Source organism: Gracilinanus agilis, chromosome 3, assembly GCF_016433145.1.
Source record: "Gracilinanus agilis isolate LMUSP501 chromosome 3, AgileGrace, whole genome shotgun sequence".
NCBI classification, from domain to species: domain Eukaryota; kingdom Metazoa; phylum Chordata; class Mammalia; order Didelphimorphia; family Didelphidae; genus Gracilinanus; species Gracilinanus agilis.
Window position 1 is genome coordinate 322873613 of NC_058132.1, and position 11253 is coordinate 322884865.

Here is an 11253-nt window from a genome sequence, read left to right on the forward strand (position 1 = left end):
TTTTACACAAAGAAAAATTTTATTCAATGACCACAGGCTGACAACTCAAAGTCAGTCATGGCTTGCCTCACTGACCACTCATAACCTCATCTACAAAGTGACCGTTCTGTCCCACACACCTTAGGCTGACCCCAGAATCCAAGCATGGATTAGCTACCCCAACCATAAACTTTCCCCTAAACATGGCTATAGACTAACTTCTAGCCCCAATCATGAACTGACCTTTAACATTAGTTGAAGACTGACCACTATATTTACCTATAGGATGCCTCTTGTCCTAGACACACACTGTCCTGTGACCTTAGCTACACGCAGGCTGACCTTCAACGTTAGCCTGGGAATGACTGCTGTGGGCTGATGGCTAACTCTTAACTGCAGCCTGACTTCTCACCCCAGTCCCAGTTTGACCTTTAATCTTAACAAACTCATTGTATAGTTAGAAAATCTTGTACCCTTGGACTTCATCTCCCAGCATCTCTTTCCTTGTGCCCCCATGTTTGCGTCTTCATGTGTTGTTTATAAGTTTGCTGTAAGCTCCTCCATCTCTCTCTTTTCCTACGTGTGTGGCTGGGTGAGCTCTCTAGTTTTTGTTTTCCTTTGCTTTAAGTTAGTATTAATAAACTTTATAAATATAATACTTGGAGGATATTGTATATTAATTTTAATTCTCACATCATAGAGTGGTTCAAGATAACAAGGTATGAAGAGGATTAAGGATTTCCTCAAAGCCCTCTGTTACAATTACCAGAGACTAATAAACACTACTTAAATTCTGGGAAACACGTATAAGTATGCTCAAATCAGGCCTGGTATTTTATGTATGTATGTATGTGTGTATATATGCATATATGTATATAGTATTATATATGTATATATAGTATGTATTATATATTGTGTATATATACACATGTATGTATTCATATGTGTATATGTATGTGTCATGGACCCCTTTCAGCTTCTGATGAAGTCTTTAGAACCTATTATCAGAATAATGTTTTTAAATACATAAAATGAAACATTTAAGATCCGAGAGGAAATCAGTTATGTTGAAATAATTTTTTTTTTCTCTTCTAAGTTCATAGTCTTCTGAAATCTCCTCCCTTAGCATTTAAGTTCCATGAGGTCAGGGAGTGTCTTGCTTGCTTGTATTTTATCCCAAGTGCTTTGCACAATGCCTGAAACATTTTTCTTATTATTATTCAAGCATTTCAGTCATGTCTGACTCATCATGACCCCATTTGGGGTTTTCTTGGCAAATAAACTGTAGTGGTTTGTCATTTCCCTTCTCCAACTCATGTTACATATGAGGAAACTGAGGCAAACAGGGTTAGGTGACTTTCCGAGAATTGTGCAGCCAATAAGTTTCCAAAGTCAGATTTGAACTCAAGAACTCATTGCTATCTTCAGGCTTCTCTGCACCACCTAACTGCCTGGAACACAGGAAGTACTTAATAAATGTGTGATCCATCTCTATCTAATCTGTCTATCTTTCTGTGTAGTGCTCTATTAACTAACCTATCAGGCTATTGATCAACCTATTGATTCCTCCATCCAGCTTGAACCCTGATTCTTGACCATATCTGTAGGCTCACGGTCTTTTCTAAATGATTATATCTCCATTTAAAATGCTGATTTCTGCTCTATGTACCCTGACTATATTGAGACCTAGATTCCACTAACCTAACTTGGAGCGCTTGTTCCATAAGGAAAGTCATTTTGTTTCCTCATCTATAAAATGTGCATCATAACACACTTGTACCACCAAGCTGACTACATCAGGCATATAAGAGAGCACCAGACCCCGTGGCAGAAAAAGCTAGATTTCAATTCCATTTCAGTCCCTTACTAGTTGTGTGTCCCTGAGCAAATTTCTCAATGTCTTTTGAGTTCCAATTTTCTCATCTGAAAAATGCACACCTTTAGTACTGTCTCACAGTGCTATGAGAATCGAATGAGATAATGCATGTAGTATTTGAGAGGCAAAGAAGATAAAGAGCTTATAGGCAGGGCAGGGCAGGTTAGAAGTTCTTACAATCAGGAAGATCTGAGTTCAAGTCCCACCTGTGTAATCCTGAGCAAAGCATAAAACCTCTGTGTCCTGCGCTCTCCCCACCCCAGGCACCTGTGTAAGACTAATTTGCAGAGAAGGCTCATTTTTTAAAGAAATTCCTCCCCAAGAATTCCCTATACTGACAAAATCTCAGATCTGTTTAAAAAGCATTCCTTGCCTTGCGAAGCCTAGATAGATGTCAGTTATTTTTAGCATTGTGAGGAAACCACTTTGTAATTTGCCAACTGCTTTAGAAGTATACTATTACCACTATTATTATTGTCTAATCATTGCACTGTGGAGATATTGTTTGACCTCCCTCACAGGTTTGTTTGTGAAGGGCAAATCAGATGCTCACAATGGAAATATGAGTTATAATTCTAGGACTGAGGAGATCCTGGCCTCAATTTTCACCCCATTGCTGAATGTGAGGAAGGAAAAAAATTGCAGAGACAGAGGTTATATTTCTTTTCATTCTGGTGACAGAGTCAAGTCATCTTGAGTTTTTCAGTCTTTCACACATTGTGGTGAGGTCAGACTTCCTTATATGCCTTGCCTTGAATGTGGCAAGAATGTGTCTTGGAATCAATTCAAATCAACAAATACTTATTAACTCATTTATTAGGTACCTACTACATGCCACGTAGTGTACCAGCATCAGGCAAAGCAAGTAAAAAGATAATAATCTTTACCTATTCTAGATCAGGGCTAGCTAAGGTCAATCCAGTGACTCAGACTCAGGATTAGAATGCAGTGAGAAATGCGTGATTTATGAAATGCAATCAAAACAACTAAAGTCCCACTTCAAGGTCTCATTGTGGTATGGAATTGATCTTGGGTTATAGAAGGCAATAGCTTCAGAGCTCAAGCTCTGTCAGGTCCTAATAAGATGGAAAGTCTTTAAGAAGAGATGGGTGATATAGTATGGGTCATCTTTCTAAAGCCCAGGCTAGTGAAGTTCAGGGAAGCTCATTATCACAAATTTTCCACTGAGGAAATGTTTTCAAGTTTTTTGTCCATAGAAACTTATAACAACTATCTACTTTCCAAAAAGAAAATCATAAATTTCTCTATTCTTTTCTTCTTGCAAAATATTCTTTAAGAACATTGAATTTTTCTACAATAAATGTTTTTTAATTTCCTTTTAGAGAGGAAATCATTCTTATCTCAGTCATAAATGGAACCACTGATATTTTTAAGCCAATAATAATAGTAGCTGGCATTAATAGCAGCTTTAAGTTTTCTCACAACAATCCAACAATCCCATGAGATAAGAGTTATTATTATTATTCTCATTTAACAAATATGGGAATTGAGACTCAGAAAGGCTGAATGATTTGCCCAGGGAGACATAGCTATTAAGTGTTTCAGGGGGGTTTCCAACCCATTTCTTTCTGACTTTCATCAATCTATAGTCCAATATAGTTAAATATGAATATATAAACAGATTATGGCATGTTCAAGAAATCTGACATATCAACAATTCATGGCTAAAGTCCCCAATTCAATCTGGAGATGAAATGTTGTTTTGTAGACTCTGTGGAGAGTTAGAAGAAGTTTTCCTACCTAAGAAATCAGAGGCATTTTGATTTTCCTTATTTAGCTTCTTATGCTCACCTTTGACAAGGGGAGTCCTAACATCCTTTCCCTTTCATTACCTTTTAATCAAGACATCAAACATTTTCACTTTTAATCAAACTGACCTAGTAGGATAGATGCATTTGCCTCAGCTACCCTGAATCCTCCAGATGGAGCTGGGGATTGTTATTACCGTGGTTGCAGCTTCTCTCTCAGAATTATTAAGGCATTAGTGCATTATCATGGACGAGCAAGGAAGTTAGCCTATAGATCAGAAAGTTTGTTCTGCATGCAGAAATGCTTTCTCCCTTAGATTCAGCTAATTTCTTTCTAATTAAATTTACGTACAAACTTTAGCAGCCACAGGAAGAGCTAGTTCTCATCAGCTCCCAAAATAGAATACAAAATAAACTCCATCAACTTGACAACTCTGCCGTAACACATTTTGGTCTAGTTTTCAGCAAATATGCTCAACTTAAATTCTCACATATTCTACTGTAGGCTCATGAAGCTTTGAACAAATCTTTTTTCCCCCAAACTGACTTCATAGCTCTTTCCCTCAATAAATGATCAATCATTCAATCAATGAATCAATTAGCAAGTTTTAATGAGCCCCAGTGCTATGCTAACTGTTTTAAGTAACAGGAGTCACACTTCTTGACATTATAAGCCAAGAATGAAACATACATTGAACAATTAGGAAGCTTTAAAATGTGTGGCATTTTAGTGTGGAGTGTGAATACATAGAAAAACGAGACAAGTGTGGACTATGACAGGTGAAGAAGTCTTCATAGAGATAAGCTTGAGTTGGCCTGAAAGGATGGATAGGAGGCAGCATGGAAATAGATATTAAGAATTTTGACTGAAGCTTCCTTCTATTCTCCCTTCTCTTCTCCCATATTTTCTGAGCTTTATTGTTTATTTTTTTTTCATACTGGACAGGCTATACAGATTATTAATCAAAATCCCTGACTTTCAATCCTCCATTTGCCCCCTGCTAGCTCTATGTCCTGAGCTGAGGCCATTTATCTCTTTGTTTAAAATGTTAGATTTAAATTCTCTCCAATGTGGTATCCCCTCAGCATGTCTTGTGCATGATTCGTCCACACCATTCTGGCTCCAAAGACCTGGAAATGGTAGCCTTCAATATGGTCCTTACTAGCAGCAATATAGCCAAGGTTTTTGACTCCCTGTATTCCTGCTTCTCTCGCTCCTACAAACCCAAAGTTGGAAAGAGGTGACTTTGGGAGTAAGCATTAGTCCCTCTGTCATTCCCAAATATTGGGTAAAACTCATTCAAGTTTGGGGGCAGAGAGATCAAGGAGAAAGACACTGTAAAATGTCTGCCCAAACTGGCAAATATGTATCTCCAGCATTCTATTTCCTTAACATACCTGCAGGAGGTAAGTTGAAGGTAATGTTCCACATAAAGTGAGGAAGTTGGGATTGTTGATCTCTAAGGTTCCTTCAGTTCTAAATCTATAGCTCTATATTTTGAGCTTGTAGAAAGTAAAGACCTTCCAGGAATGGAAAATAACTTGTGTAAAGGTACACAGGACAGAATGAGCATAGCATACTACATGTGAGTTTAGCTAGGGAAATTGATACTAAGAGTTTTGGCTGAACCTTCCTAGTCACTTCTCTATTCTTTTCTGAGTTTTGTTTACTTTTTCCATTGATTACAAATCAAAATCCCTGTTTCTCGATCTCCCTGGGATCCTCAGTTATCCCTGCTTCCTCTCTGTTCTGGGCTGAGGTCATTTATCTCCTTGCCTTAAGGATTCTTTAGGTACAGAGGAAAAAAGCAATCTTTGGTACCAAAAGCAAAGTGGTGGCAGAGGGCATATGAATCAGGGCTCTTAAAGCTCTTCAGATTTTTCCATAAACTTCATTCATTCCTTCATTCATACATGCATGCATTCATTCATTCATTCATCAATGTGTACTGAGCTTGTTCCTCACTCTATAGTAGTGCTATATGTGCTGGAGATAGAGAGGTGTACAATGCTGAAAAGAGGGCCAACATTAGATAAAAGAAGAAGGTACACTAGGGGGGTAGCACACTCACTATGCGACTAACTACAAATATAAAATGCATAAGATGAGCACCAAGTTAAGTAGCACAGAAAGCTTTATTATTTCACACATTCCTGGATAAACTCATATTTTATTAGAACAAAACTATTCAAATTGAAATCATAACAACAACATTATATATTGTGTTAAGGTTTACAAAGCACTCATTATATCTACACAGTAACCCTATGGGGTAGATATTATTATTATCATCCCCATTTTACACATGAGGAAAATAGGCAATCAAAAGTTAAGTGACTTGCCCAGGGACATTGCATCACCTTTCTCCATCTCTAAGTGCAAATGGTCTCCCACATCTGGAATAGACTCCCTAAATCACCACTGCCATTTAAAATCCTTACATTTCTCCAAAGCTCAGTTCAAATGCCATCTCTAACATGGAACTTTTCCTGATTCCCATAGGAACTAATGCCTACCCCTCTACATTACCTTGTAGTAATTTTGGATATATTTTGTAGCTATTTATATGTTTACATGTCATTTCCTCCATAATATGTAAGTTCTTTGAGGGCAGAGATGGTTTCATTTATGACTTTGAAAACAACAATGCTGTATGGCTCATTTTTTGTTGCTCAGTAGTTTTTCAATGATGACTAACTCTTCATGACCCCATTTGGGGTTTTCTTGACAAAGATACTAGAGTGGTTTGCCATTTTCTCCTCCTGCTCATTTTGAAGAGGAAGAAACTGAGGCAAATAGGTTTAAGTGACTTGCCCAGGGTCACATAGCTAATAAGTATCAGAATCTAGATGAGTCTTCCTGACTCCAAGCATAATACTCTATCCATTGTACCACCAAGCTGCCCTTACTCAGAACATAGCAGACAATTAATAAATATTTATTATTTAACTTAGCAAATTGGTGAGTGAGTGCTATGGGACTGTAAAGGAAGGAGACAACAGAGGAATTGGCCCTATCTGATAAAGTATTTTTGTTGTTGTTTTCTTATTTCACTTTTTAGAAAAAAATTTTTTTCATGGTTAAAAGATTCATGTTCTTACTCTCTCCCCCCAACACACCTACCCATAGCCAATGCACATTTCCACTGGTTTCTTCATGTGTCATCGATCAAGATCTATTTCCATATTATTGATAGTTGTACTTGGGTGGTCGTTTAGAGTCTACATCCCAAATCGTGTCCACATCAACCCATGTGTTCAAGCTGTTGTTTTTCTTCTGTGTTTCCACTCCTGTAATTCTTTCTCTGAATGTGGGGTAGCGTTCTTTTCCATAAATCCCTCAGAGTTGTCCTGAGTCATTGCATTGCTGCTAGTACAGAAGTCCATTACATTTGATTTTACCACAGTGTATCAGTCTCTGTGTACAATGTTCTTCTGGTTCCACTCCTTTCACTCTGCATCAGTTCCTGGAGGTCTCTCCAGTTCACACGGAATTCCTCCAGTTTATTATTCCTTTGAGCACAATAGTATTCCATCACCAGCAGATACCACAATTTCTTCAACTATTCCCCAATTGACAGACATGCCCTCATTTTCCAGTTTTTTGCCACCACAAAGAGCATGGCTATAAATAATTTTGTACAAGTCTTTATCCCTATGATTTATTTGGGGTACAAACCCAACAATGGTATGGCTGGATCAAAGGGGAGGCAATCTTTTAGCACTTTTTGGCATAGTTCCAGATTGCCATCCAGAATGGTTGAATCAATTCACAACTTCCCCAGCAATGCATTTATGTCCTAATTTTGCCCCATCCCCTCCAGCATTCATTACTCTCCCTGCTATCATTTCAGCCAATCTGTTAGGGGTGAGGTGATACCTCAGAGTTGTTTAGATTTGCATTTCTCTAATTATTAGAGAGTTAGAACACTTTCTCATGTGCTTATTGATAGTTTTGATTTCTTTATCTGAAAATTGCCTATTCATGTCCCTTGCCCATTTATGGATTGGGAATGGCTTGATTTTTTTGTACAATTGATTTAGCTCCTTGTATATTTGAGTAATTAGACCTTTGTCAGACTTTTTTGTTATAAAGATTTTTCCCAGTTTGTTGTTTCCCTTCTGATTTTAGTTGCATTGATTTTGTTTGTACAAAACCTTTTTAATTTAATATAATCAAAATTATTTATTTTGTATTTTTAATGTTTTCTAACTCTTGCTTGGTTTTAAAATCTTTCCTTTCTGACCTCCAGGAATTGATGCAGAGTGAAAGGAGCAGAGCCAGAAGAACATTGTACACAGAGATTGATACACTGTGATAAAATCGAATATAATGATCTTCTGTACTAGCAGCAATGCAATGACCCAGGACAATTCTGAGGGATTTATGGAAAAGAATGCTACCCACATTCAAAGGAAGACCTACAGGAATGGAAACACAGAAGAAAAACAATTGCTTAAACACATGGGTGGATGCAGACATGATTGAGGATATAGACTTGAAACGACAACACCAATGCCACTATCAATAATATGGAAATAGGTCTTGATCGATGACAATGCGTGTTGGCTATGGGGGTGGGGGAGGGAAGGGGAAAGTAAGAACATGAATCATGTAACCATGGAAAATTTTTCTAAAAAATAAAGTTAAAAAAATAATAATAAATAAAATCTTTCCTTTCCCAGAGATATGACAAGTATACTATTCTGTGTTCAGCTAATTTTCTTATAGTTTCCTTCTTTATATTCAAGTCATTCACCCATTCTGAATTTATCTTGGTGTAGGGTGTGAGATGTTGATCTAAACCTAATCTTTCCCATATTGTTTTCCAATTTTCCCAGCAGTTTTTGTCAAATAGCGGATTTTTGTCCCAAAAGTTGGGCTCCTTGGGTTTATCATACACTGTCTTGCTCATGTCACTTACCCCAAGTCTATTCTACTGATGCTTCCTTCTGTCTCTTAGCCAGTACCATATTGTTTTGCTGACTGCTGCTTTATAGTATAATTTAATATCTGGTACTGCTAGGCCACCTTCCTTCATGTTTTTTTTTTCATTATTTCCCTTGATATTCTTGATCTTTTGTTATTCCAAATGAACTTTGTTACAATTTTTTTCTAATTCAGTAAAGAAGTTGTTTGGTAGTTTTATAGGTATGGCACTAAATAAGTAAATTAATTTGGGTAGAATGGTCATTTTTATTATGTTAGCTCATCCTACCCCATGAGCAAATAATGTTTTTCCAATTGTTTAGATCTAGTTTTAATTGTTTGGAAAGTGTTTTGTAGTTGCGTTCATATAATTCCTATGTTTGTTTTGGTAAATAGATTCCTAAGTATTTTATACTGTCCAGGGTGATTTTAAATGATGTTTTTCTTTCTAACGCTTGCTGCTGTGATGTGTTGGAAATATATAGAAATGTTGATGATTTATGTGCATTTATTTTGTATCCTGCAACTTTGCTAAAGTTGTTGATTATTTCTACTAGCTTTTTCTCTAGTATTTTTTAAGTAGACCATCATATCATCTGCAAAGAGTGATAGCTTAGTCTCCTCATTGCCTATTTTAATACCTTCAATTTCTTTTTATCCTCTAATTGCTACTGTTAGTGTTTCTAGTACAATGTTAAATAATAGAGGTGATAATGGGCATCCTTGTTTCACTCCTGATCTTATTGGGAAGGCTTCTAATTTATCCCCATTGCATATGATGCTTGTTGATGGTTTTAGATATATACTGTTTATTATTTTTAGGAAAGATCTTTCTATTCCCATACTCTCTAGTGTTTTCAGTAAGAATGGGTGTTGTATAAAGTTTAACGGAGAAAGTAGTACATAAAAGGAATCTTGAAGGATTCCTAAAATATGAACAGCAAAGAGAAAAATAGTGGGAAGCCTAGTCTAGGAAATGATAGGAAATATGCTCAAGGAGTTATAAAACTGTGTATACCTTTTGATTCATGAATACTACTATTAGGTTCATCTCCTAAAGTGATCAAGGAAAAGGGAATAAAACCTATATGTTCTAAAATATTTGTTGAAGCTTTCTTTGTCTTTTGTTTTTCTTTGTATCCCTAGCAAAGAACTGGAACTTGAAGAAATGCCCATCAATTGAGGAATGGCTAAACAAGTTGTGTTACATGATTGTGATGGAATACTAGGGTACCATGAGAAATAATAAACAAGTTAATTTTTTAAAAACATGGAGAGTCCTACATGAAATTATGAAGAATGAAAGGAGCAGAACCAAGAGAACATTATATACTGCAACAGGAATATTGTTTGAAGAATAACTTCTGTATGTCCACCTACAGAGAAAGAACTGACAAATAGAAATAAGTAAAACATAATTTTGTATATACATATTTCTTTTTGTCAAATTATGCCTTCTCCAATGGAAGGAGAAGAGAGAGGAAGGTAACCAGTGTTGTGAGGAAGATTACTTAGTTATTATTTAGGAGACCTAACAGGAAGGGCTGGAGAATTCCAAATGGAATGGAGAAGCAAGAAGTGGGCTTGCTCTCTGAGACAGACTCCATGGTGGTTGGGACAAGCTGTAACTAACCCTGGGAGACACCTCAGAGTTAGTGGAGTTGTACCCTGATTCCCTGGGATTCTGGAGAGCCGTGAAGGTTGAAAGCAGAAGATATCAATCTTGCAAGTCAAGACTGAGTAGGGAAGTGGCCTGTGAACTGGTGGACAGCTCGCAGACATCACTCCCTACCTGGCTACTTTGGATCATCAGTTCTGAAAGTGTTGGCTCCTGGCATCCTGAAGCATCTCTGGAATAGTTGTGAGACCCCAAAAATTCAAGCCCTCTTCCTCAAGTCTTTAGCCAAGTTGTCAAAACCTGGCAGAAGCCAGGTTGGCTAAGGAACTTACCCCTTTTGCTTCCAGTCCTGAGTTGTTAGTCATAGTTTAACCTAACCCCCTTTCCAATCCCCTCGTATTATAATTAAACTGATTCCCTGTGTGTTTTTAGTAATTCAAGGTCCTCATTGTATGTATGTAATAATCTGAAGTTATTCCAGGCTGGGTGGGGCTGAGTGACAGTTGGTCAGGCTTAACTGCCATTTCAGTCAACGGTCTTCCCCTTATAGTTAAACCTGGTTTCCTGGCTTGTAAAGTCTCACCCATTGTCCCTTCCTGTCTCCTATCCACCCCACAGCCCACATTTAATATTTAAGTCATCTTTCCTGGTTTTCCCCATAATACCAGGCACTTTAATGTAACAAACAAATAAATAATTTTTAAAGCAGTGTTATGTTTAAACCACAAGTCTTTAGTATTAAAATATTTTCAAGATGAACCTTAGGAATAAAATCTTTTGAGTTGAATTGTGAAAAAAGTAAATTAGAAAAAATCTAAAGCATATCAATGTTATGGTTCAGGAAACTAAGACTCAGAGTACCTTTATCAAGGTTCCATAGGTATCAAGTAGCAAAGACAGGACTCATACCAAGTCTTTTGACTCTAAATCTCCACTTTTCCCTATAATAAAGCACTGATTCTCATATGTGCACACAATCTAAATTTGATTATAAGGTCAATAAGTAAAGGACCTGTGTCTTTTTATAAGTTCACCAGTACTTAGCACCATGGTGTGTATGTGTACATATATATATATATAT